This window comes from Phalacrocorax aristotelis, chromosome 1 (genome assembly GCF_949628215.1).
Source record: "Phalacrocorax aristotelis chromosome 1, bGulAri2.1, whole genome shotgun sequence".
NCBI classification, from domain to species: domain Eukaryota; kingdom Metazoa; phylum Chordata; class Aves; order Suliformes; family Phalacrocoracidae; genus Phalacrocorax; species Phalacrocorax aristotelis.
The window spans coordinates 146669311-146694721 of NC_134276.1; the positions used below are offsets into that span (position 1 = coordinate 146669311).

Sequence of the window (25411 nt, forward strand, 5' to 3'; positions counted from 1 at the left end):
CTCATGATTAAAACATGTACCTTGGTGTCTTCCCGCATAACGGGTCACAAAGCAATCCAAAAACCTGAGCTGAAAAAAAGTAAATCGTAACTTGCCTAGCCTTGGTTGTCAGTCATTTATCCAGGTGCTTAGTCTGCCATGTCCGATCACCCCACAAAGATTAATGTAGCTTTTCAACATCTCTGGTCAGAAGTAGGCTCATTTTCTATGTGCAGAAGCAATACAAGGAAAAGCAACCTGCTTACACTGAGTCAAGACAGTTTGTCAGGGGTAAAAATTGAGCACAGGACTCCCAGACCCAGATGTGGTGTGTTGATGATCCTCTCTTGATGGCTCTTTCTCTAAAACACACCCCTTTCTACATCTCAACACGAAGGATTCTGCAACATTCAACAAAAAGTAAAGTAAAAATAAACAGCTACCCAAAACAAACTGCAGAAATCTTTCTGCCTTGTCCCTAACCAGTAAGTTCTGCAGTAGGATTAATGCTACCACATCCTAATGCACGATTGTAGTGTCTTTTTTCTTCTCAGCGCTGAGTGCTACCACCATTAGTTGTCTGACTGGTAAACCACCTTTCCTATTTAGGGATGTATCCTCCTTTCCCTAACCCCTTCCTCTTTCAAATGTACAAAAAATCAAAAATGAACTATCTGCTTCAACTGCTATTGAAAGAGGCATTAATTCAATTAAAACCAAGAAGTAACTGAGGAAGGTTAAAGAGTCCTAAGGAAACAAGGTGAACCCGTACCTTCACCTGCCCTTGAGCATTCTCAGAATTGCTAGTTTGAGTCTTGGACTTCACGGAGAGCAACAGCCATGATGGTCAGACTCTGCTTTCATTAAAGCTGATGTCTATTTCAATGTTAAGAGAAGTAGAGAAGCAGCCCTTTGAAAGAGCTTTAATTTCACACAGGGTGATTATGTTTCTCCTAAAAGACACAAAAAAAAACCCCAACGTAAACAACCAAAAGCTAAACTGTGATTAGAAAAAAATGGCATTTTAGGTGCTGAAACTGTTTAGTTTTATAGAATATGAATGACAAACCGCTTAGCAGATAACACGCACCTTTAACTATTTTAATTAATTGCAAATCTTGACATTTTCTTGCAGTAGTTTGAAAACAAGTACTCCATATAATACATCACTATCAGAATATGCTATCTACTTCTCACACTCCTCTTTTCTCAGGAGATTTTTGCTTTTTTAGAGTACAGAACAGACTGCCATTTTCTATTACACTTTAAAAATATGAATGAATTTATGTTCTCTTAGAAGCCTAAAATTAGCAGACCTGAAATTTAATTCTAGAGTCGGTTTTGGCCTAGTGATGACAATTTCATTCACTGTGAACCACTGTGCCATAACTTTTTCAAAGATTTTTTTTTTTAACAATAAGTTACTTTTATTAAGTTCTAAAATTGCAGAATACATAAATAACAAGTTCTTAATTCTGTCTGTCATTTCAAAGGAACAGAAAGAGAATATAATGTGCCTTACTGCACTTGTAATCATGCTTTTCAAGGTTTTCACATTTTTTCCTGCTGAAAATATGATGCATTCCTTTTCAAAAATTTGCAGGTTTTTCAGACCAGAAATAAACACACAGAAAAGAGAAGCTGAAGAAGTTTTATGCTAATGAAGAACATTCTAAGCATTTTAGGATTCTTGTGTTGATGATTTCTGCCTCTCACATGAGCTCTTTGTCACATCTTCCTTGTATCCAGGCTTTGGTACTTTTGAGAAATGTAAGTATAACTATGAATACAACTGCATGAAAATGCACAAAAGTTAGATGTTTTGTCTTAGCTGCCATTTGGGCAACTAATTCAATGCTTATATAAAGCCTGAGTTTACAACACTTTGTCCAATAGACTTACAAAGGGAACAGTTTTATTGTTCCATCTCACCTTAAGCTCAAAAACTGTCCCCGTATGGCAGCAAGATGAAGACAAGAATTTAGGAGACTTTTTAAAAATATGAGATTGGAATGGGCCTGTTGGCCCATCTCATTCTCCCTCTGCAATTAGAGGCAAATGCATACATAATCCCTTTCACAAAGAGAAGTTTATGAAGTCCTCTGTTAACTAAATTAGGATTTGTACCTTATCAGATTAATATTTTTGCTATTTCTATTGGAAAGCTGTTCCGTTACTTTAGTCTTCTCATTGCTACACATTGTCTTTTAAATTCCAGTTAAATTGTAATTATGGGCCATGTACATTCATTTGTCTCTGTTTACATCAGTAAAAGCAAGAGAGAAATGAATGCCTATAACAGACTAGCTAACATGCTGCTAGATAGGACACTCATGCTTGGTCAGGCCAGGAATAGGAGCACAAGTTATCACATTTTATGCAAACACTGTAGACTCTGGGCTAGCAACTTTTCTAGGGCAATCATCCCCAACTACAAGCCCCAGTTCCAGTCCCACCAAATTCTGCCTTGGACTCAAAGAACCCGTGTTGTTGAAAGTTTTATTGAAGCTGGAATATTTCAGAAAAAAAAAAGTTGTGGTTCTGATGAAGTGCCACTTTCCAACACACATATAAACCATTTCAACGAATCATTCCCAACCACATTTATTACATAACTAAATTTTTAAAGGTACCTCAGAGAATAAGTGAAATAGAGTCCAGTCATGTTTCCTGAGAGATCTCCTAGGTTCCTGATTTTACTGTGGTTATATTCCCAAGTAGTATGCAGCATTCTATGGACTATGATTTGCTGAGCAACTGAAAGCATTTTTGTTTAGACTGTTATTTTTAGCCAAGTCCATATGAGCAAATTCAAACATTGCTGCCATCTTTTGATCAAAGTAGACTTGGCTCCCTAAGGGACACGGAAACATTGGGACCATATTGACAAATATATGCATTAAGCAAATGAAGATTATTTATGCAAAGGAGAGAGAATTTCTCTTTCTGATAAGGAAAAGGCAGAAGATGGTAAAGGCCCTGTTAACTTTACACACTAGCTTTAACCATATACTGGGTTGGGTCTAGTGCTGAATTATCCTCACATCGCTTTCAGTCATCAAGTGACAAAATGAGAGTATCATGGAGGTACTCCCACCTGGGAGCCTGGATTTGTTACCTGGAGAGAAAAAAAATGTGCTGCTTTTCCAGAACTGCTCACAGTTACTTTTCTCAAGAGCAGGTGTGGTGCGTGGGAAGAACTGTGACTCTATGAGGTTAGAGCTGCGTTCCAGAAGTGTGGTCCAACCCCAAAAGGCCTAGTAAACTACTAGAGAAGTGATGATTAATTTCTACGGCAGTTTCTAAGCCTTCAAGGGCTGAAGATTATTTCCTGTTTGCTAAAGGTCAGCTTTTACACAACCTATTCTCAATGAACTGCATTTAGTGCTGTGAGCAAGCATCACTCAAGTGCATTACAGGAGCAGAGGTAGATACTCAGTGTGAACACTTCACTGAGACAACAAGCAACTTTCAACTAAACAGTTACAAAGGTCTTATGCAGTAACTGCCCTTTAAACAAGATTACACTATGGTCAGGGAACGTCAAATTTGAGAGGAAGTTTATTTTTCATAGCTGTTGAATGTGATAGGGTGTTTTTCTTTAAATCATAAACCTGCTGACTTTTGTGGAAGCTTTTGGAAACTATGAAACATCCAATTGTTTCAGTGAGGGGTTTGCTGAAAAACGCCTGATAGTTATCTTTAAATTATTAGTTTAACTAAACAAGAGAGGGTGAGTAGCTGTTGGATAGATATTTTACAGGGAAATACCCAGATGTGTCTGCATCATCTATCTACACTTCCCAGCTTTCCTCAAAGCCCACCAAAAAAAGCTGTTCTAGGTCTCAGCAGGCTACTTGAATAACAGCAAGGGATTTAAATGCAGCAAAAAAGATCCTGTGAGGAATCTCTGAAAGTACAGGGTTAAAATAAGCCCTTGCCTAGTCCAAAACCCATGCAGTGAATGATAGCTTTGGTTCATCTCTACACAAGCAATTTAGTGCTTCTTTCTGACTCCCAGCATCCTTTAAATAGTGACTGAAAGACTGTAAGTGTCTTGAGCTTTTCATACTTTAATGGAAGTCTCATATAAAGGAAAAGTGGATTCTGACTTGAGGAGAAACTGACAGAGGCTCTAAAGGGCATGTCGGACATGGGCATGGAGGCATCCTGCACATTACAGGATTTCTCTTCAGTGTTACTGCTGGATTATTTTTTTTTAAATTTTTCCCCCCCTCAGGAATAAAACTCACCTCAGCAGAAAGATCCAGCGGACAAAAATAATACAACCCCTCAAATCTACATAAGTCCAAAAGGTTAAATTTTATCTTCACCTTCAATTATTCCTGTTATCAATTAATCCAAAGAACTAAAAATCACTAACCTACCCTTATTTGACATTAGCATGTACCAAGCTTAATGTGCTTTATAAGCATGAGCTTTGGCTCACAGCTGTTGTGGAACAGGCAAGGTAGTTTTATGCTCCTTTTACTGACAGAGAAGCTAAAGCAAAAGAGAAATTGTACACCTGTTGATAATCACCCAAAACTCCAGAAAAACATTGTCAGAGATCTCAGAAGGGAAGGACAGCTGGAAAAGGGAAGGACAGTAAAGGTGAGAGGGTGGTTTTTGATCCACCTCCCTAAAAGTGTGTGAAGGACTCTGTGATAAGCAGAGGAAAAGACATGTTGAAATGGATTATTTCTAATTTTTTTCAGAAAGAAGTCATCATGCTCTGTTCTGATTAAAGAATATGAGTAGAAACTTGAATTTAATTTCAGAGTTTCCCCTTTTCTATACAGATGAAGGTGATGCTTAGATGTATTGCAAATTCATCATAACATATGAGAAAACTCATTAGGCTAAGCATGCCCATGGCAGTTTCTATAGGAAACACCATGCAAGTGACCATATAACTATCATTGTGTCTGATCACCTTCAAGCCTCCCACCCAACCACAGCAAGGTCCTTTGAAGCTGGCAGTATCAGCCTAGGACAAGAACTGAATGGATGCCTCAAGATTTTTAGTGACAGGCTTTTGTCTGTTTCATCCTCACACCTATAGCATTCAGTTACATCTAAATATAGGTGGAAAAGACCCTTCTCAAGACAAATAATCTGTTATTTATTGGACAACTCTTACTGTCATTTATAGACCAAAATAAACAATTATTTCTAGAATCTTCTAATGCTATTCCCAAATGGCTTTTTCTGAACTTTGGTATAAACTCTATTATTTCCAGTGTAGGCCAGCAATGAATTCTAATTAAATGCATATTCAATAAATCATTTTATGATGTGACCAAAACAATATATTGGAGTTAGTCAAACTAGTTCCTATGAAGTGACCTAAAACTTTGTCCAGGATTTATAACTTCTATAAATTGGCAGTGGTAGGAGTCAGCTGAAAAACATGAAACAATTGACTGCTTTTGTTAAAAACATTTAACACTATATTTTTCATTTCTTTTGAACAATCATGGCTATAAATTTCCTGCAGGAGACATTATTTCCCACACAGTACAGAAATTACCTCTGGGACTTCATTATCCTCCAGACAAAGCACGAATTCTTTTGCAGTGTATGTGAATATCTGTGTGTGCAAGTGCTGTTTCTAATGCAATATTTAGCCTCCTGCAGTTTATAAATAATAGACGGAAGTTCTTATTGCTTCACTACAATGGTAGCTTTCTGAAGTAGAGGAGTAAACCTATTTACAATGTGAAGTAGGGGCCAGCATTTCATTAATTAATTTTGTCAGACCAGGACCAGGAATATTTGGGGGGGGGGGGGGGGAATATTATCTCATATAGGTGTCTTAATAATGAAACAAAATGTTCCTAAAAGGCAAAGATGTTATGGCTGAGACAATGGCTTTATTCAATATAACGATTATAAGCGTATTTCAGTATTGATACTACAGGTGTAGGATGCAAGCCATCATAAAGAAATAAACAGCAAGTTGTTCAGATTTTACGACCTCTCTCTCATTGCCACCTATGACGAAGCTCCTTATTAAAAGATTATATTATTTTGCTAAAGCCAGGGACTGGGTCACAGGGTTCATTTTCTGGCTCTGTCACAGGGTTAATCGGTGACTTCAGTGTGTTTATCATAACTCCATGAATAAAATGGTGACATTAACATTTCTTCCCCTCATTCTCCTTTTTGTTTCGATTGCCAGCTCTTCCCAGAAGAGTCTCCCATAGAAATGACCTCTGTTAACATATCTGAAATTTCTTTCAAATGGCTGAGAGAAGTGGGGAAGGACAGACTACAGAGCTAGGATGAAACTCCCTGTAACTATAGAGAATTTTTCTTACCTTTTCTTGCTCAACAATAAGAACAGAAAAAAAAAATCCCATGCAAAAACCTTTGCAAATGCTGCTACTGATAAAATAATAAAGATAATTTAAAAAGGATCTGTTTCCCAGGGAGAGATTATTAAAATAATGTGCCAATTCTAATATATTTTCAACAATAAAAAATGTTCACATGAAACATTACAGTTTCTTACAGTTTGGTTTCCCTATTCATTTTTTCTAAAGAAAGCACATCGTTTAAACTTTGTCGTTTCAATTGCTTTTGTACCACATACGATACTTGTTTAAACAATGAATCATAATGAAATGTGAAAATTTTCAGACTTTTTGCCATTTTGGGAGTTTCTAGAATTTTGTATTTCCCACCAGAAATGCAAATATTTACGGACAAACGTTTCAGCCTAATTTTGTGGTCCATGGGGACCATATAATGGGAAAACTCCAGAAAGTCATAATAGGCCAACTGAAAAGTGAGAGAAGATTAATAAAACAAGACTCAGAAAGATCACAAAAAACCTGCAATATAAATATATTGAGACATGCATATTGCCTGGATAACTGTCACTAATTCTTTCTGTTAAATTTCCTAGCAAGGCAATTTTAGGGTAGCGTAAGAATATTCTTCAGTGTGAAGGTTTTTGGTAAAGAGCACAAATATGGTGCAGAGGGAAAACAACAGCTAGCAAACCCGGTTAATTGTACATTAACATTACCATTTTTTCACACTGGCGTGACCACTGTGTTATCACCTACCCTAGTCAAATAAAAACTTTCCCAGGACATTGCTGCAATAAAGAATTACTGAAATGATGAAGGCACAGTCATAAATCCAGGCAGGGAAGCAGGGAACAACACTATGCTCCTTTCCTGTTGGCTGTCAGAACGAACCATTGAAACAGACGTAATGTGAATTCCAGCTCTGTCACATACACTTTCAAGATGTGATGTCCTGGTCAAAGAAGGATACAGATTTGTTTACCCTGAAAAAGACACAAGAACACTGACCTTGGAGATCAGATCAAGTATAAAGTGGCCTAAAATAACAAACAAAATATATGTCATATCTACAAGAATAATTTCTCAAGTTTATACATGAAATTCATGAGCAATTCTGAGGAGGTTGATGCTACAAAATGGTATTGAGATTCCAGATTCCAAGAAATTGCTAGAGGAATTTTGCATGTTCAGCAACTTCCAGGATCACTCTGATGGAAAACAAAAATTCAGAATGCCATTAAAATAAATCAAAGGCCTTAATTTTAATAGCTGTATGCTCCTCTGTCTTGATTTTATTGGATTTATTCTGGAAAGAAGACCCTCGGTTGAGGAGGGTGAGGTTAGGAAACACTTAAACTGGGCATAGACAAGTCTATGGCACCTGACGGGATGCAGCTGTGAGAGTTGCGGGAGCTGGCTGATGTTCTTGCTTGATTAACTTTGAAAGGTTATGGTGATTCGGAGAGGTTCCTGAGGAATGGAAGAAATCAAATGTCATCTCTGTCTTCAACAAGGGCAAGAAGGAGGTTTCAAAGAACTACAAGCTGGTCAACCTCTCCTCCATCCCTGTGAAGGTGATGGAGCAAATAATCCTGGAAACCATTTTCAGACACATGAAGGACATAAATGTTATCAGGAGGAGTCAGCATAGATTTACAAAGGGGAAATAATGCATGACCAACCTGATGGATTAGTACAATGAGGTGACTAGCTTCGTGGATGACAGGAGAGCAATGGATGGTGTTTACTTCAACTTTAGTAAGGATTTTGACACTCTCTCCCAAAACATACCCATAGACAAACTGGTCAAGTACAGGTTAGATAAGTGGCAGTGAGGTGGATTGAAAACTGGCTGAACAGCTATGCCCAAAAGAGCGTAACCAGACACAGAAAGTCCAGACGGAAACCAATCACTAGTGGTGTATCTCAGGGGTTGATACTGTGTCCTTACCATTTACTGTCTCCTTTAACAACCTGGACAATGGGACAGAGCACACCCCCAGTGAGTTTTCAGATGATACGAAAAGTAGAGGAATGAGTGATACATGAGATGGTTGTGTTGCTGTTCAGAGGGACCTGGACAGGCTGGAGAAACAGGCCAACAGGAATCCCATGAAGTTCAACATAGGGAAGTGCCAAGTCCTGTACCTGGGGAGGAATAAGCCCAGGCACCAGTACATGGAATGAAGAAGATTAAGCCAGACTGCTTCTCAGTAGTGCCCAGTAACAGGATGAGAGGCAATAGGCACAAACTCAAGTATATGAAATCCCATCTTAATACAAGGAAATACTTTTTTACTGTGATCAAATACTAGATCTAGAATAAATACTAGAATATATTGTCCAAGAGTGGCTGTGGAGTCTCTGTCTTTGGAGATATTGAAAACCTGACTGAACACGGTCCTGGGCAACCTGGTCTAGGTGACCTTGCTTGAGTAAGGGGTTTGGGTGAGATCATCTGAAGAGGTCCTTTCCTACCTTAATGATTCTGTGGTGCTATGATCCCAGATTAGCCTGAATGTAGATAAACTGAGCCTCAACAAACAAACAAAGAATCAACAACAAAAACCCCAGATGATAGGGGACAGTAATAAAATCCATTACAAAACTTCTTGCTTCTAAATTTTCTCTTAGACCCAGGGAAGTAGTGTCTAACTATTTCCTGTAAATACTTGCCTGATTTTTTTTTTCAGCCAGCTTGGTGATCTTCCCATATTCGGCTTCTACGTGAAATCGTGCATCTGAATTTCATTAGTGCAAATTTTAATCTCAAGCTTAAATACTAATGGAAAACAAATTTTAAATCTTGCTTCCACAAGCAGTCTCTCTAGAAACATAGGATCAGAATTAGGTTTGCATAGTCACAGATATACAAGTCTTACAGATTATGACCAGTTGTAATCCATGGACACAGCCTGAATTCCAACCCTTTAAGGTTAAAAATGCTGACATGGAGAGAATAAAATTTGTCCAAAGTAGACATGGCTTTCTATGCCTTTAGGAAAGAACTCCATAGGAGCTGCTTTTGTGTATTACTTATATCTTACAAAGCTGCAGACACATTAACTAATGAATATCTGCTGCCATGCTAGACACAAAGAAAAGATTCTTATGCATACTATTGTACATTTTCCATACCTACAGAAGTTAAGTAACTCACCCTGGCTATGCATAAAGCAATGGCAACTCTGCACTAGGCACTCAGGAACACATAGTGTCTTCTAAGACACACCTATATCTTTTGAACTTCATGAATAAATCCGCATTGTGATCACTGGTTAACAAAGACTGAATTGCAATATCCATATCTAAATTGTTCTCAACTTCTTAACTGTAATCAAAGTTCAAAGACATTTCCAAACATCCACATTCACTACACGGTATATTTTGAGTTAGGCAAAATTTATCCCCATAAAGAGAAAGTCAAATACCCTTTGTGAACTCAAGGGTGTCTGTTATATATCAGAAATCCCAAGTGTGTGGTGGATTCAATAAAAGGCCTTATCTCTCTTGAAATCAACAGCAACATAAACAGAGATATACATATATTTTTAAGCAACCTGTGTTACTTAGAGAAAAATCACATTCAATCACGTTGCAGAAATATTGGAGAGAAGGTAAATGATGCTTTTTTTCATTGGAAATTCCTTGGTGTGAATAAAAATGGTATGACAAAGAGACAGGCATATGAAAAGAAGCAGTGCATGGCAAGTTATTGAGACTTTAGATCAAGAAGTGCAAGCTCTGTATCAGTCACTCCATAGCCTCTGCTTCAAGTGATACTGAAACCCACTGTGTGTTGCATATCTGCCACACATTTCACATACTACAAAGATTCAGGGCACAGGAGACTTTATACAATGAGAGAAGGGGACAGCGTGCAGGTATTCTACGTTAGTTTTATGTTGGTTTGATTTACATGAGGTAATATAAACCCAAATGTACTGCTCATCAGTTCACATAGGAGATAAGCACTCAACTTGAACCACTGCTTTGTCAAAGATAGAAAAAAAATGACACAAGGGCACCCTAGTTTCCCAGTATAAAATGTTTGAAATGGAACTAGCAGTTTTTCAGAGTTCTTATTTGTTTGCATTAGGTAGTTCATTAGGTCATATCAGCAATCCCAAAGTGTTGGATCACATGAGGGATCTGCAAACAGAATGCAGAAAGATATACCCCTCCCATATTCTTAGAAGATCTTCTATGATGAGACAAAAGCACCAGACTGTAACACTCTAGATTTCTGGGTAGAAAATGTGAACTTGTAGCCGTGAGCCAGAACAATTAGTACAGAAATTCTTGCTAAGACCAGTCTGTCAAACTGGGTTATTGTCAATACACTTGTCCCATTCATTCCCAAAAAGCACAGAATCCACCTAGTGAAATAATATGCTAAAATGATCAAGTTTTAAAATGTAGCCTCTAATTCACTTATCACATTTTTCATTTAAAAAAAAAAAAAAGGAAAGTGGAAAGTGGACATGATTCCTTGCTCTATTTTGTGTAACTGTACTCAGGCTGATGTATTACACAGCACAGAGAATCAGGAATTGGTTATAGTGCTTTATCTTTACACAGAAAGAAATAATTAATCAGTACCATTTATCTTGTTGGAGGGAAGAGTTAATTGTACACTTCATTCTAAACCAACACAAAAGTCTATTGTGTTCAGCTATAACAAAGTGTACAAAACACATCACAAAGTTCAGGCAAAGGCGTCAGCAGAACTGCAGAGGTGTTAAGTGCAATAGATCTGAAAATCAGGGAGGCTGGGAGCAGAAAGCAGGACCTGATACCGCAGGCCTAAGCATGTACTGAAGGCATGCTCTTTCCTGAGACCTTATTATAGCTCGACTTTTAGTGGCCATAGCAGTGTAGCTGGTCAGAAATGATACAAAACTCAAGGAATTTTAAATATATTATAGAAATGTGATTAGTGTATTTCCCACAGTCAGGGCAATATTTTGAATACATGTGTTGCTTCAAAAAGGAAACAAATTATACTTCAGGAAGCATCTTATGACATTTTGCTGCTACGTATCTAAAAAGGTGCTATAAGAATCCTTTACTTACAATGCCACTTCATCTTGCAGAATTGCAAGTGTTAGAACTATATGGGTCAGATACAGTTTGTCCCACCACTAAATTTGTTGAAACATTGAGTTCAGTTTTACTTTCTTTATTAAGTAAATCACTTTTACTTAATTTTTTAATCTACTTAGCCTTTTAATTTGAAAGATGCCAGTATTTCTCTAACAATGATGCTTAACTTCATCTCTTAGAAGGGGGTAGCTAAGTTTCCTGGTTCTACAGGTCTATAAGCTTAAACAAAGTAAAGACGGTACCATATAACTAACAAGAAGCAGTGGCTGACTCCTGCAGAGATCAAAATGGATCCCAAAAAGCAGGCCTCTCAGTCTGAGTTCTAACACAATGCTATTCAGCTCTGACAGTCTGCAGGCTATTCCTAAGGAATACAAAATAGTCACAAGTAATTAAAAAATATGCTGCCAGCTGGTCTAAATTCTGCAAGTTTCTACCTCCACCATCAACGTAAATTTTAAAAGTTGACAACTTAAAGAAGATTGAAAATTGGTTCACTCCTTTTTGACCTTGAAAATGATTATGGTGTTTGTTTTAGATCATTGATATTCATCTTCACAGAAAAGCTGAAGCCACCCTGTTGAACTATTTGAGTTCAACTTCCAGGCTTTGCAGAAAAAGGTTTCCTTTTAGGAGCATATGTGAAGCCACAGATAAAACTGAGGTAGCTAAAGACCTTTGATACACGTAAAGATAGGTCCTTCAGAATGACTAAGGTTATTTACCAGAAGAGAAAGGAACACACTTTCAGACTGAATTCTGGTCAGTTGGTGAAAAATACACCCATTCTACAATGTAACATGATTGGAGGGACCTGGACTGAAGGATGCCCTATGATTATTTTCTTGGATGAGCAGAGACAAGATCAACTGCTTAATGGGAAAAAGGGAGGGAAGGGTTGCATTTCATTAGCAGTTCTGCCCACAATTCTTGAAGACTTGTCCCTATTCAAGCTTACAGATGGTTGCACAAGCTGCACAAGTGTACTTATAGGCAGGGAATACTTTTACAATATTAAGCTAAGAAGCCTTAAACCTTGATCATTTACTCCTGCTTCGATATTGCAAAGGTCCATACAAAAGTAACGCTCAGCCCATGTGAGGTCCTTTTGAATCACCAAGATAGGACCAAGATGACTAGAGGAAGAATCAGACTCTAAACGTTAGCTTGGATTTCAATAAACTTTTAACTTGTTATGAGTATATTACCCAGTAATGAAAGGTGTGAATAGTTCATGGGAACACTCCCAAACTGGATTTAAACCAGCTACTTCTAGTATCGATAACAATGTAGCCTTGGAAGCATAGAGCCAAGTTTCTTCAGCAGCTTACGTAGGCTGTGCAGCGCTCTAGATTATCAGTCTCGAGGTATTTGGTTTAAAGCCAGGTAAGTCTAAATGAGGTGCCTTTACATCTGACTACAGTGCAGACACACTTAGTGTGGAGGAGAAACATAACCTGTACAATCCAGCACGTTCAAAAAAACCCAGAATCCCAAGGAACTGTACAATGGTGTCTTTCATGGTGGAAGTGTCGATGTCCTCACAGCGTAGGAGCTTGTAAAAGAAAGCATGCAGGTCAAAGATCAGGAAAAAATCTCTACCCATGTTAGCCTCAATGATAAATCCTCTAGCTCAAAGCCCCACTGAAATAATGGATAAATTAGATTGTTAATTTGAAATTACTGTTGCACATGGTGGTCAATTATTCCCCAGATTCCCAGTGGATTAAAGTTTTCCAGTGAAATTGCTATTTCTACAAAAGGATGTTAAAAATGTGCATTATGCAGTTTAAACGCAACTGAAATTAATGCCAAGAAAAACAGTTGTGCCTGGCTGACATCGGAGATAATTTGGCAAGTTACCGAAAAGTTTTACTGTATGCCCCAATTTATTGCTGTGTATACAAAGCTATTCCTTAAGCCAAAATCTGTGTTAAACTATAAGTTTGTATTTTATGCAGAAAAAAGAAAAGGTGACAAGGAAACAGAACATTTTTCAGTACTAAAGTGTATGATGAGAAACTATTTTCTACCAGAGCACAACCATTGGAATGCTTTTGTGGTAGAGAGCTTTTTGGTTTGGTAAGTTTTAAAGCCTGTAGGTCATCTGGAGACTGTTTCCAACTCAGGAAGTTTTTGCGCGTGTGGTTAAACCACAAAGTGATCTAAAAAGCTTTAAGAAAATGTGGTTTCTTTTTCCTCCTAAATTTCTTTATGTCACATTTGTCAACAAACACATCACTGCACAAATGCCATGTGGTCCCACAGCAAACAGACTTTAGGAGTTGAGATTCTGCCTGCCAAGCTCATCTAAGACTCTCCTAAACCATGTACTCTTCTTGATGGCCGACACATCCCTTAGTATGAAGCTACATAATCTTTATCGCCACAGTGCTCTGAAACAATGTTGTTAACCTGATAGTTCATGACACAAAGAAGGCAGGGCAATGTTTCATGAAGCTCAAAATCAGTGAAAGCCTCCTTAACTCTTTCACCAGCAGTAAGACAACCAGAATTGTTTAATGAATACGAGGACAAGTAGAACATTTGGCACTGCAGTCAGTGAGAGAGGACTTTTTTTTTTTCATCCCTTGATGAAAACATCTGAATTGCTCTAGGAAAAGCATTATAAAGAGCAGAAAGCAAAAAGCCTTTCCTGTGTTCTCAAGACAACTTGGACTTCAGGCACCTTCTATAGTTGCTACCCTTGGTGAAAATCCATTTTGCTAACCTCAGCTATTCCAAAATTATGAGCAGGGCTTCAAAAAAATTATGGGATTATAAAAACGGTAAGACTGTAAGAAAAAAACGTAATTGAATACTGAGGTCATGGAAGCTGGCATTACTAGTGTTGATGTATTGCTTTTAGTCTGAGGGAGGGCAGGCAGAGTGAAGTAGTACATGTCCCTGTTGGCCTGATCACCATCTGGTTCAGCTTCTGAGATGAATTCTTCTCTCCAGTTAGTGCCTCTAATTTGAAAAAACTTTCAAAACAAGTCATAGTTGAAACATAACATTAAAACTAGTGATGCTATGCTTCTAAGAATGAATAAAATTTATTTCCAATAACAGATAAACTGAATAATGTTAATTTGTGTTTGCCTATCTATTTACACCTATGAGGAGTTACACTACCTGTTGCTTCTCATAATGACTCAAATTAATGATAGATTCACACTATAAAATGTTACCTAATTATCTCCATAATAGAAATTTGGTTAGGATGATATAAGTTATGAAACTAAGCTGTCCATACAATTTAAATATAGACTATTACAATTTTGCTGATTTGAAACAAAGAGATGATAAAACACCAACAATTCACAGAAACAGAAAATACAGGCACTGAGTACACAAACATACTTTACATCTAACCAGCTGTATAATAATTTGATGGATCCCAGATGCTGCAGAAAAGCAAGGCAAGAGCATAACTATGCAACTTATTTGAAACAGATATATATTATTTAAATTTATGCCTGTAAAAACAATGTGATGGACAGGGTATGCGTTTCAGACTGACTTTACTACATACACGAGAAACCATAGTCCTGTCAGTAAGCCGCCTGACTGATCAAAAATGAAAGGTACTCTAATATTTACTGTGAGAAAGTAGGACTTTCCCAGCTATCTTACAAGAAAAATCCCACCTTTATTCTTCCCAAACTCTCCTCAAGAGTCCTGAAGGAGGAGCTGAACTCCTGCATTCACTCAGGATGCTCTGAGAACTTTCACAGAGTAATCTTCACGTTGGAGCTATGTAAACAAATAAAATCCATAAACCACTTCAGTCCTGACAGGGCTATATGCCACAGCAAAAGGTATGAGGAAGGTCAGTCAAAGATTCATTCACACTGAAAGCCTAAGCTAGCAGCAATAAGGCAGGGCATAGTAAACAGGGGCACACAGAGAGTGGGAATGGGAAAGAATGAACATCAGACCTGTGAGAAGGAAAAGGCTCCAGATTTTCTCAAGGTGACAAAACTTGGAGACACACACCTGTTGACTGCCATCTTCTCTGGCTACAACATGAAAGGAAGTTACAGAAAGACCAGGCTTTTCTAATATTTTATGTTTACACGAAGTCATTTGTGCTGCAATCTTTTTGCCTGTAGAATGCCCAGCTACTTGCAAAGTCCAGCAGCTTTATCAGGAGGTGGGAAAGGAAACGGAAAGAGAAAAAAGCTTTTGTGCTACACATCCACACAGAGTCCATCACTTTGTTTTTTAAACAGTTCAGAAGAAAAGCATACAGCTGGGGCAAATCTTGTTAAGTCTGTCTTACCTTTTTTTTCATATACCTATAAAAATGAGGGTTCTTTTCTTCTTTAGCCTATCTTATTAAGTAATGTCATATGAAAATAAATCTAATACCATGTCTCATTGGTGGAACAATATGCTTTAGCTGTGCTTTCAAAGACATGCCTGAAGAGTTGTCATTTCCTCAAGTACACCTCACAGAGGTTCTCAAACTAGCTTCCACCCGTACTTTTGATATTGGGACAGCTACAGAAGTCATCACTCCCAGCCTCCCACTTGCTCCTCTGCCAGAGGTTACCATAATCCTCCCAAGCAGGATGAGGCTGAATAGGGCATGTGTTGAACTACTGGAGTCCAGGGCTAATTAACTGAAAATCACAAATTATGTTGGTAAGTCAAAAAGCAAATTTCAGACACTCAGGAGTTGCTACATGTCACGTTCAGATTTCCTGTCTGGAGGAGTATCTGGAAGAAATTCTATGGGCACCTACTGCTGGAAACTACTGCAAGGACCTCTGCAAAACTAACAACCTGAAAACCAGCAGCTCAAGTAGAGTGGTCTTGATGCAGCTGAAGAGGCAAAGAACTCAAACGTAGCCCTCAGGACTGCCTGAGATGCTGGGTAAGTACCCAAGCAACTGGCACACACCAAGTTCTGCACCATCACCAACTATTGTTTTTACTGCTACAAGATTTGACTAGTTTACAGCAGCATTAAATATGGGAACATTACAGCATGACAGACAGAAAACTTAAAAACACAGAGGACATACAAAGTGTAGACCTCATAAAAAAGGGAGGGCAGAGACTACCTATGTCACACGGGAAGCACCAGAAATTCAAGTGACCTATAAACACAGTCAGTCACTTGTCAACATGGTTCTCAGGGCATGGGAAGAGTAAAGGTGCTCCTTGGCAAGTTTCCACTAACTGTCCAAGCAGTGACTGTTACTGCTGTGTAAAACACTGCAAATCTCCCCCTGCAGTGATGCCTGGAGATCAAAATCCCTCACTAACTTCTGTGTACTTTCCAAGAGCTGTTCAAACTACTGGGTATAAATAAAAAAGAAAAAAGTAGGAAATGTTGGAGTGAAAATGTAGGGAACTTTAAAAAAATAAATTCAGTTGAAATATAGAAATTAAAAACATATGGAAATACAAGTGATTAGTCACATTTCTGCATTTTCTACTTACAGGGTTCGCTACAAAGTCTCTAGGTAGACGCAGAATTCACTTTGAAAAGGTATAATTTATAGTCTGCACATATAAGCTAAAGTATGTACATGTGTGTTTATGTATATATTCATAAGGTAATCTTGGTTGAGAATTTAAGTCAAACTTGATACAAAAAATATAGAAATTCTTCCATAATCCAGGACTCAATGATTCTTCCATTTTTTAATTACTGTTATTTTAGCTGGGAAACTTGTATCATTTATTCTTGTCTTAATTAATTAGACAGGTTCATTAGTTACTTCACTTTGTTCCAATAAATACTCTGTACTTCATTTCTAAAATCAAACCATTTTAGAAGCAAAGCCTTTTTAGAACTAAACCTGCCTGCAGACTCAATCTGGAGCTGTAACAGGTGATTGTCTGACACAAGGTCATTCACAGTGGTTATCACAATGGCAGGATTACACATATTTGTTATGCTATATACATGGTTAAGTCTTTTATAGAATGTGCAAATCCAACATTAAACCTTCCATGAGAAGTGAAGAAAAAGACCTCTTCACAGGTGAGAATGATAAAATAGACGGATTAGCTAAAAGGATTAGCAGCAGTCTATTATACATCTTACTTGCCTAGTTTAAGCACTTATTCATGCTAACTTTCTTAAAAAAAAACCCCACCCTCTTTCCAGAAATGATTAATTTTGAGGCTATGTATAAAGTCTTCAATGGAGAGGAAAATATTTGCGTATCATGCTCCACATTTACTGGAATTCTAGCCATGAAATATAAGACTTGCTTTAATTCAGCCAGTGCAGAGACACTAACCTTACAGAGAATAATGAAGCTAGTAGTTAAAGAATAGAGTGTGGGGCTTTGACAGTTTTCTTTATATTGTGGCATTTAGTTTAGTTCCATGTATATGTAATTTTAAGGAGCTTTATTGTTGCAGAGTTGGATCTAGAATATAAAGCACTGGTGGCTTTTATGAGCCTGTCTGGACTATCCAAACAAAAAAATCCTTGTAGTAGGCAAGTTTAAGGCACTCCTACTCATGAATTTTAATGAATAGGCCAGCATACATATGTAACACAGCCCTGTGCTGAACGGACTCCTAAGTGTTTTAACGTGTTACCACTGGCTAAATTCTGAGCAAAGATGGAGTGGTTGAGGCATGTGCTTTAGATCAGGATGATGTGCATTTTCTTCTCACATCTACAGTAGCTTGTTCTGGCCACAGTATTGTGTGTAGAATACAGAGGACCAGGAAACTGAGATGGCCAAAAATCTAACTACATCTAGAGACTGTATTTCACAGTCATTTCTGCCTCTTTTTTTTTTCCATACTTTTAAATTCTAACTGAGCAATAACTGATGAAAACGTTCATTTTGGGTGTTGCAGCCAAATGACCTCAAATGAAAACTAATGTCCATACCCTGGATGTCCCATTCATCTATCTCTTCCAAATGCCAGGTCATCTCTTGTTCTTTGGGGTTTTTTCAACAATAAATCTCCAGCAAATCAAATAAGTTAAAAATCTGCTATTGTCTGTTTTGCAGGGTTTTGAAAAGTGCATAATGACGTACTTCTAGTGTCTACAAAAATACTGTTTATTACATAACCATGAAATTAGATACCTACAAAATACTGACCCCCAACTTAAACATCGACTATTTTGTTACAGAAAAACAATGTCTTCTGCCTTCCTGAGCACCTCATTGTTTTCTGCCTTCTCCTGCTCTCCCTCCCCCTTCCCTAAAATGCTACCTTACCTATCACACATCTGGTTCTGGACTACTAAACCTGTGTGAATGCACATGCATGCGCGCACATTTTCATTGTTCATAAAGGAATGATTTTCTTTATATGAACAGGCCTGAGAATATGAAGTGTCTCTCACAGTTGACCCTGTGTCCTGACTATTGTGGTTTTTAGAGCATGGTTGCCAGCCAAACTCAAAGATCATACTGTAATTTTATGAGGCTAATGCTTTTTTCTTCGTGACTGTAGCTGATGCATTCTCCCAAGCTACAAAAAATGCTGTGTGTAGGTAAACCTGAGAAGAAAATAGGTCAAGTGCCAATGTGTTTTAAAGGAATAGGAAAGAAGTACTCTGTCAGGATTTCCATGAAAAAATAAAAATCCAACCATGTAAAAAAAATCTTGGTCTGTTTTTGTTCAGATTTCTCTGATTCTAGCCCTATAGCAAAGTATGCAAACTCTACTTTATTTCCCTTTGATCTGGGCCAAACCTCTTTCAAGAACATACTTAACTCAGACCATGTAGACTCCAGGCTCACAGTTGAATTAATCTGAGCGGTCTGTCCTCGTTCCAGCCCACCATAGCGGTCTTTGGAGATGAATGAGCTATGAAGAAACAGGCTGCTGACTGAGGGCTGGAATTCAGGAGCCCCGCACAGTGGTACCACTTGCTGGATATGGTTAGGCTATGAGCTAACCTGCCTGGGACAGATATGATCTCTGCAGAAAATAATTCCCTCTTCATTCACTTGTCCATTCACTGGGACATATCTTTTCTCTAGGAGGGCCAGCGACTGCTGCCAAACCAGATGCTGTCTAGGAGCAGTCTAGGCATGGTTTTGTCATGACCTAGAGCAGCACAATTTCGACAATCAACACCCCCATCTGTGAGGGGAATTGGGGCAGAAGGGGCTGCCAAGGCAGACATTGCCTGCTGTGAGACTCAGCTGCACACCAGACACTGCCCTAGGGTGCAGCGATGGGACCTCTCAGGAGTTAACATCTCTTGCTTGTGAAAGCCACCTCCAGATCACCCTCCTCATAACTCAAGAAATACATGTCTGTGGTCTTGATCATAAGAAGATTTTGGCATGCAGCTCAGAAGGTATGGAAAGCTGGCCGCTCTTGTGCACATCCTATGAAGGTGTGTCAAATCTTGCTTGTCCCAGAAATGGGCAAGGAGTTTCCTGAACTAGCTGCTAGTCAACTAGCTTGGGTGCAGTTAGTAGGCCAGTTGCAGCATTGCACAACTCAATGTGAGTTCATTTATCCTTTAAAGTCAATTCTTCTTACGCAATTCATCTCATCACTAACTGGTTTTGATTGCAAATCTCCTTGCAGCCTCATTTTCATCTGAAAACAAGGTCAGATACACATCTGACAAGTAGCTTATGCTTGCACAACCATAGAGGTAAGCTGTCATGGTAGGTATCTGAGTAAGTCGGGCTGAATATTTTAGGTGGGGGAATAGCAGAGAGGTTACATATCTTAGTAAGCTATCCATTGAACCCTAAGCACTGTGTAAATTAGTCTACATAGGCCATTCTCTTTCTCTGTGCCACTATCTGTCATGTTAATTATTGAGGGAAGACAAGAGAATGTATATGAAAGATGCCAGCAAAATTTATTTCTTGCCTGCTATCGAGTGGGAGTAGAGTCTGAGAAAAATCTGAGGTGATACAGACACAGCTCCCTGGACAGGCTGCTCAATGTTGCTAGGGAAATTAACTGAAAACAACACAGACGTAGGCTCACTCAACTTACCTTCATTTCATGATTATGATATTTTAAATCTCTCAGGAGATTCCATTCCACTTAAATATAGTGAGATAAGACATGGTCAATGATACTCTGAGAGTGGTCGCATCTGGAATAGCAAGTAACATACACTTCTCTTTCCTTCCCAGTTTGAGATTTGTGGTGCCTGTGACCTTCACTACAGAGCCATGCTCTGTAGGCAGCAAAGGGGAGGAACAAGGCTGAGACACAGTGAGTTTCCCTGAAAAACTGAAGGAGATGAGCTCTGGCACTGCTGAGGGCTACACAGCTGATTTTGCTGAAAGCCAGGTACAAAGAGAAGTAACTTTCCAGATGGTTATGACAGAGGAAAAAGAAACATTCATGGCAATCACTAGTCCTTCCGCAAATGAACTTTCTAGCAGCTCAGTTATCTCTGGCTACAGGTGACAGAGTCCAAACAGCTGTGGAAGGATTGACCCTCCTCTTCTGTAAAAAACACTTAGCTCACAAGCTGTGGGGTAACACCCCAATGCTGCCACCGCTTCTGACAGTTACAAACTGCATGCTATTTCCCTGTGATTGTTTTTCTGGAGCTCAGACTGGCTCTGTTCATGTTACTTGAAACAACATCTCTGGAAGGTAACCTTTCGATTCATTACAGGCTGCAACTTCTGTCACTGACAGCAATCAATGCCCGGGAAAAGTTGGTTTAGGGGAAAACTTTGTTCAGTATCGTTTATAAGCGAATGTGCTGAATGCAGAGTGCAGCAGATCTAGTCAGTCAGGTAATACAGCTACCTTCCTTCCCCCTTTCTCCACCCCTTCAAAATCAGTTGTCTTTGCATTGGACTTTTCCACAACTGTAGCATAGAGGAAGGGTAGTGAAATGACACATGTAATTACTGTTATACTTATCTGGATACAAAACCCTGTTACAGAAGAGAGAATAGACCCAGACATAGGAAGGGGAGGAATGAAAAGTGGGTTTATTTCCCTTTGTCTCTGTGAAAGGGCATATCAGACCCAACCTAGGCTAGAAGAGCAATTTAAGGTGCATAAGAAGTTTTCTGACACTGAACCTGACACTGAAAGGGACTCCAGGGCAATATGACGGTACTGGAAAGGGTGATGTTAAGAAGAGGAGATAACTGTGATACAAACCAGCTCTTAGTTAATAAGAAATGACAGCATGCCCACTAGATACCTTGCCAAGACATCACTAAGAAGTTGGTGGTGAAGGCAAAACAAACAAGAGAAGATGTCTGCTTAGAATTCTGGACATCCTGGAAACAGAAGTTAACATGCCAGTAAATCATACCTCTGCTGAGGGGACTTCTGCTGTCAGGCCCGTTGCAGACAGGGTGGAAAGCACACCAAGTTAAACAGGAAACTTGACCAGAACAAAGAATCCAAAAGCCAACACCACTGCATTCAGGTTATTGACTAAATACAACCACAAAAGGAATCACAAAAGGTAAAGGCTCAAGCACTAGTGGTTTATGTATACCTCACATGGGTGAGCTACAGAACAGCAGTGGAGACACAACCAAACACAAGTACTAAGCAATGACAGACAGCCAACATAACCCAGTCTGAGCCACTACCAGGATGAACCAGAAAAAAAAAGCCTCAGCCATCTGCGGAGGTATCACAAGCAAATCATGAGAAACTTGAAATAACTAAATACCCAACAGAATGGAGGCAACTGCTACAAGATAAAAATGAGATGTCACTCTTACAGTATTCCCAGAAAATCTACTCATGTTGCAGTTTCGTTTGTTTAAAAAAAACTTATATGGATTAGTCTTGTGTCCCTCAGTATGCTTAGTTACAGAGGATACCTCCCGCAGGCAGTATCTAGTAGCCTTGGTTAACTACAAGCTTTTCCATACAGAGGCCATGGTAGACAATCCAATCCATATGCACCCTTAACAAACTCAAATTTTATTTCCACCCTGCTGAACATTTAACATGTACTGAATTTAAGTTCTGCAATAAATCAAGGCAATTAAAAATAGTTAACAGTTGTGTTTACATGAGAACAAGAATTTTGAGATAATTATTCTGAAAGTTGGAAGTGGAACCAAGCAATCTGTCTAATTAGCTTTAAACTTACTCCTGCTTTTTGGAGGCAGATTGGAAAGGATTTGAAGGATTTGAATTTCAGAAAGTGTTGCTCAAATACTTAAGCTTTAGCACCAGCCTGAAAGTTCAATATGTGTCACAAACCACTGTAATAATAATGATGGTGATAATAAAATTTTGATAGCAGCCATCTGCCCATTCCAGACAGTTGAACCATTTCCAGCGCTCCCTGAGAGCCAGCACTGACATAGATTCTTATACACTATATCACAGACAGTACATGCAGGGTCTGCAGTCAAGACCTTTCTGTAATGACGTCAAAGAGGTTGTGCAGCCAGCTTTTAAAATTGCTGCAGGCTTGTCCTAATGACATTAGGATATAAAAAATGAGGAAGGGAAGATATGTATATCAATGTTACAATAACAAGCGAGGACAGCACACTTAGCTCTGGAGGCAGCACTTTGGTTATCCTCCATAGAGCTGCTCTCCAAAGTTTGCGTCAGTGGAGGGGGTGGGGTGTGAATTCCATGATGAAGGGGCATAACTTAGCTAGAGGACTTTTTAGTGTGAAGTGTGGAAAAAAAGTAAAGAAGGCATTAGAATTGTTAAGATAGAACTTAAAAAGACTCTAAAGAGAAGAGACTTTAGCAAGACATTTCAGTTGCCCACTTGCAGAGATGAGAGTCAAATATACTGTTAAGAATAGTCTATAAGACACAGCTAAGGAGTTTTTGCAAAAGCAAACAAGAAATCTCAAAATAAGATAATCAAACAAAATATTCAAAGAGCACTGCTGGCAGAGATGCACAATGAGTCAGTTTCTTTCAGCCCTGGTGATAACCTACATACCACCACATCTACAGATGACCACATCTATGGGTAACCACATGTGAGCTGGAGCTTTGCTGGTACATAAAAGAGGGACACAGTAGCCAGCTTTTTCCCTAGCATCCCCCAGAAGCCTAAAAGCTGCATCTCTTCTCTGATGCACCTGGATCTGTCAGCCCTCTGGATAAGCTGGGAAGCTGACATTAAGTATTTATAAAAAGGGATACAAGAAGGACAGTTTCTTAGCAAAGAGCAGAGAAACAGCAGAGTGTGAGTCCAGTTGCAGGTTTTATAGGAGTTTAATTTAAACCAGGACAGTTTTTAGGAGGCTTTGATGGACAATTTTGTATTTTTAAAGTCCAAACTTATAAGTGGTTGACAGACTTCTGACAATAAGCATACCTGTATGCTGTGACAGGTGAAAAAAACCAGACAAACATACTGAATCTTTACCAGTACTTGTGAAATAAGGTGTAGATGAGTTCCTAGTGCAAGCAGGCACTCCCGTTCATCACATGAAATATAAATCATGGAGTGTTGCCATTTACACTCAGTAAATACTCATATTCATGCAAAAGAGACTATTACTGTTTGTATGAAATATGTTAATAAATCTGTGTTATTTTCTTTACCTCTAAGATATCCTGTTATTTAGCCATTCATACTAATAGCATAATGCAAACATTCAGAGTTTCTTTATGCCCTTATTTATTTTTTCCTTTATATTTTCATTCTGCTTAGAAGTGCTTGCAGTACTCCAGAGATATCTCTCAGAATAGGTATACAGTTTGGCGTAATTAAACTTATCTATAATTATCAAAATTAAAAGGTAAAGTACCTTTACTTTTATCTTATTTTCTGGAAATCATTCAAAAGACCACCAATGAAAAACATCATTTAAGGGTTAAGTTTGGTAATGTTTTCAATCCTTGCTTATAATTATATCTAACCGTATCATAAAAGCATGCTTTTAAAATTATTTTTACTTACTGTAGATTGTTAGTCTTGAAAGGAGCATTCTGTGGGCATTTAGAGGTTCTGGGTCTTTAGCTCTGAGCAATGAAGAACAGAGGCATTACCATATTTGAAACTATCAAGTGTCTCTAGGTACTATATTTCAGCATATGATGCAGTAACGCAGAAGTTTCAGAGAGATAGGAAACTGTGAATACTTCCCTGAGATTAATTTAAGAGGCAGGGGGAGGAATTTATCTTTTGGGAAAATTCTAACAGTGCAGACTGGCAGCGTGCAGTGTGGGTTGGCAACTCTCTGGGGGCTGAGGGCTGCAGGGTATCCCTGGGCCAGGAGGGCAGCCGGGCACACGGGGGGTAACAGGGCTGAAACAGGGTCCTGGGATGTAGGCAGGGCAGGGAGGAGCCCGGGGGGGGCATGCAGGGGCAGTCGGGTCCCCCAGGGCCCTGACACAAATACTTAAATTATCTTTCATACCTTTGACTTTATGGAAACCAGATTTGATACCAGTTACATTGCAGAGAGATTATTCTACCAAAGGATACATGCTAAGTAAAGCACACATCCTCACAGCTCTGTGCAGTGTTAACAAATACCTAACCCAAGTCAGAGTGCAGGACAGCAGGGTTAAACTTTGTGAAATTTAGACAGACTGCTCACCTGCCATTTCTGCGGTTTGATCTGCATTCTTCCCTGCTGGTGTCTCTACAGCACTCTTGCGTGTTTCCCCTGTAGATTTTTCAGTTTTACTTCTTTATCATCCAAAATAATCATGGTTAGATTTGTTACTTTTCATCAATTGTTGTGATCACCTCTGATTTGCTGCCAGTTAACAACTATGTAACCTGATGCGAAGGTAACATAAAGAGACCTGCAAAAATAAGAAAAAACAACAACAACAACAACAAAAAAAAACAACAAAACAATCCAAAAGTACAATTTTTGTGGGGTCAGACTTCTGCAAGTGTTTTCCTGTCTCTCTCTCATTCAGTTATTACCAGCTGTTCTTCATCTATAAACTCATCTCATTTGAACACTTAGCCATGCTGGTGGCAGTGTTGCATGGTAGCAAACAAGTAGCAAAATGGTTCCTTGCCTTGTGCTTTTTTTCTGTTTTGCCTGGTTTTACTCATATGATGTGCTAAGAAAAGCAACTCAGGAAAGCCTTAAGGCCCCAGAGTC

General features: G+C 38.7%; 1 long non-coding RNA gene across 1 annotated transcript; it reads right to left on the minus strand.

Moving 5' to 3' along the window:
* On the minus strand, positions 1-25076 carry LOC142066739 (uncharacterized). Its single transcript, XR_012663767.1, has 4 exons — positions 24890-25076; positions 24247-24308; positions 752-932; positions 1-69 (listed from the first exon to the last, which is right to left on the minus strand). It is a non-coding gene; the product is annotated as an uncharacterized LOC142066739 (long non-coding RNA).
* Positions 25077-25411: the final 335 nt, after the last annotated feature.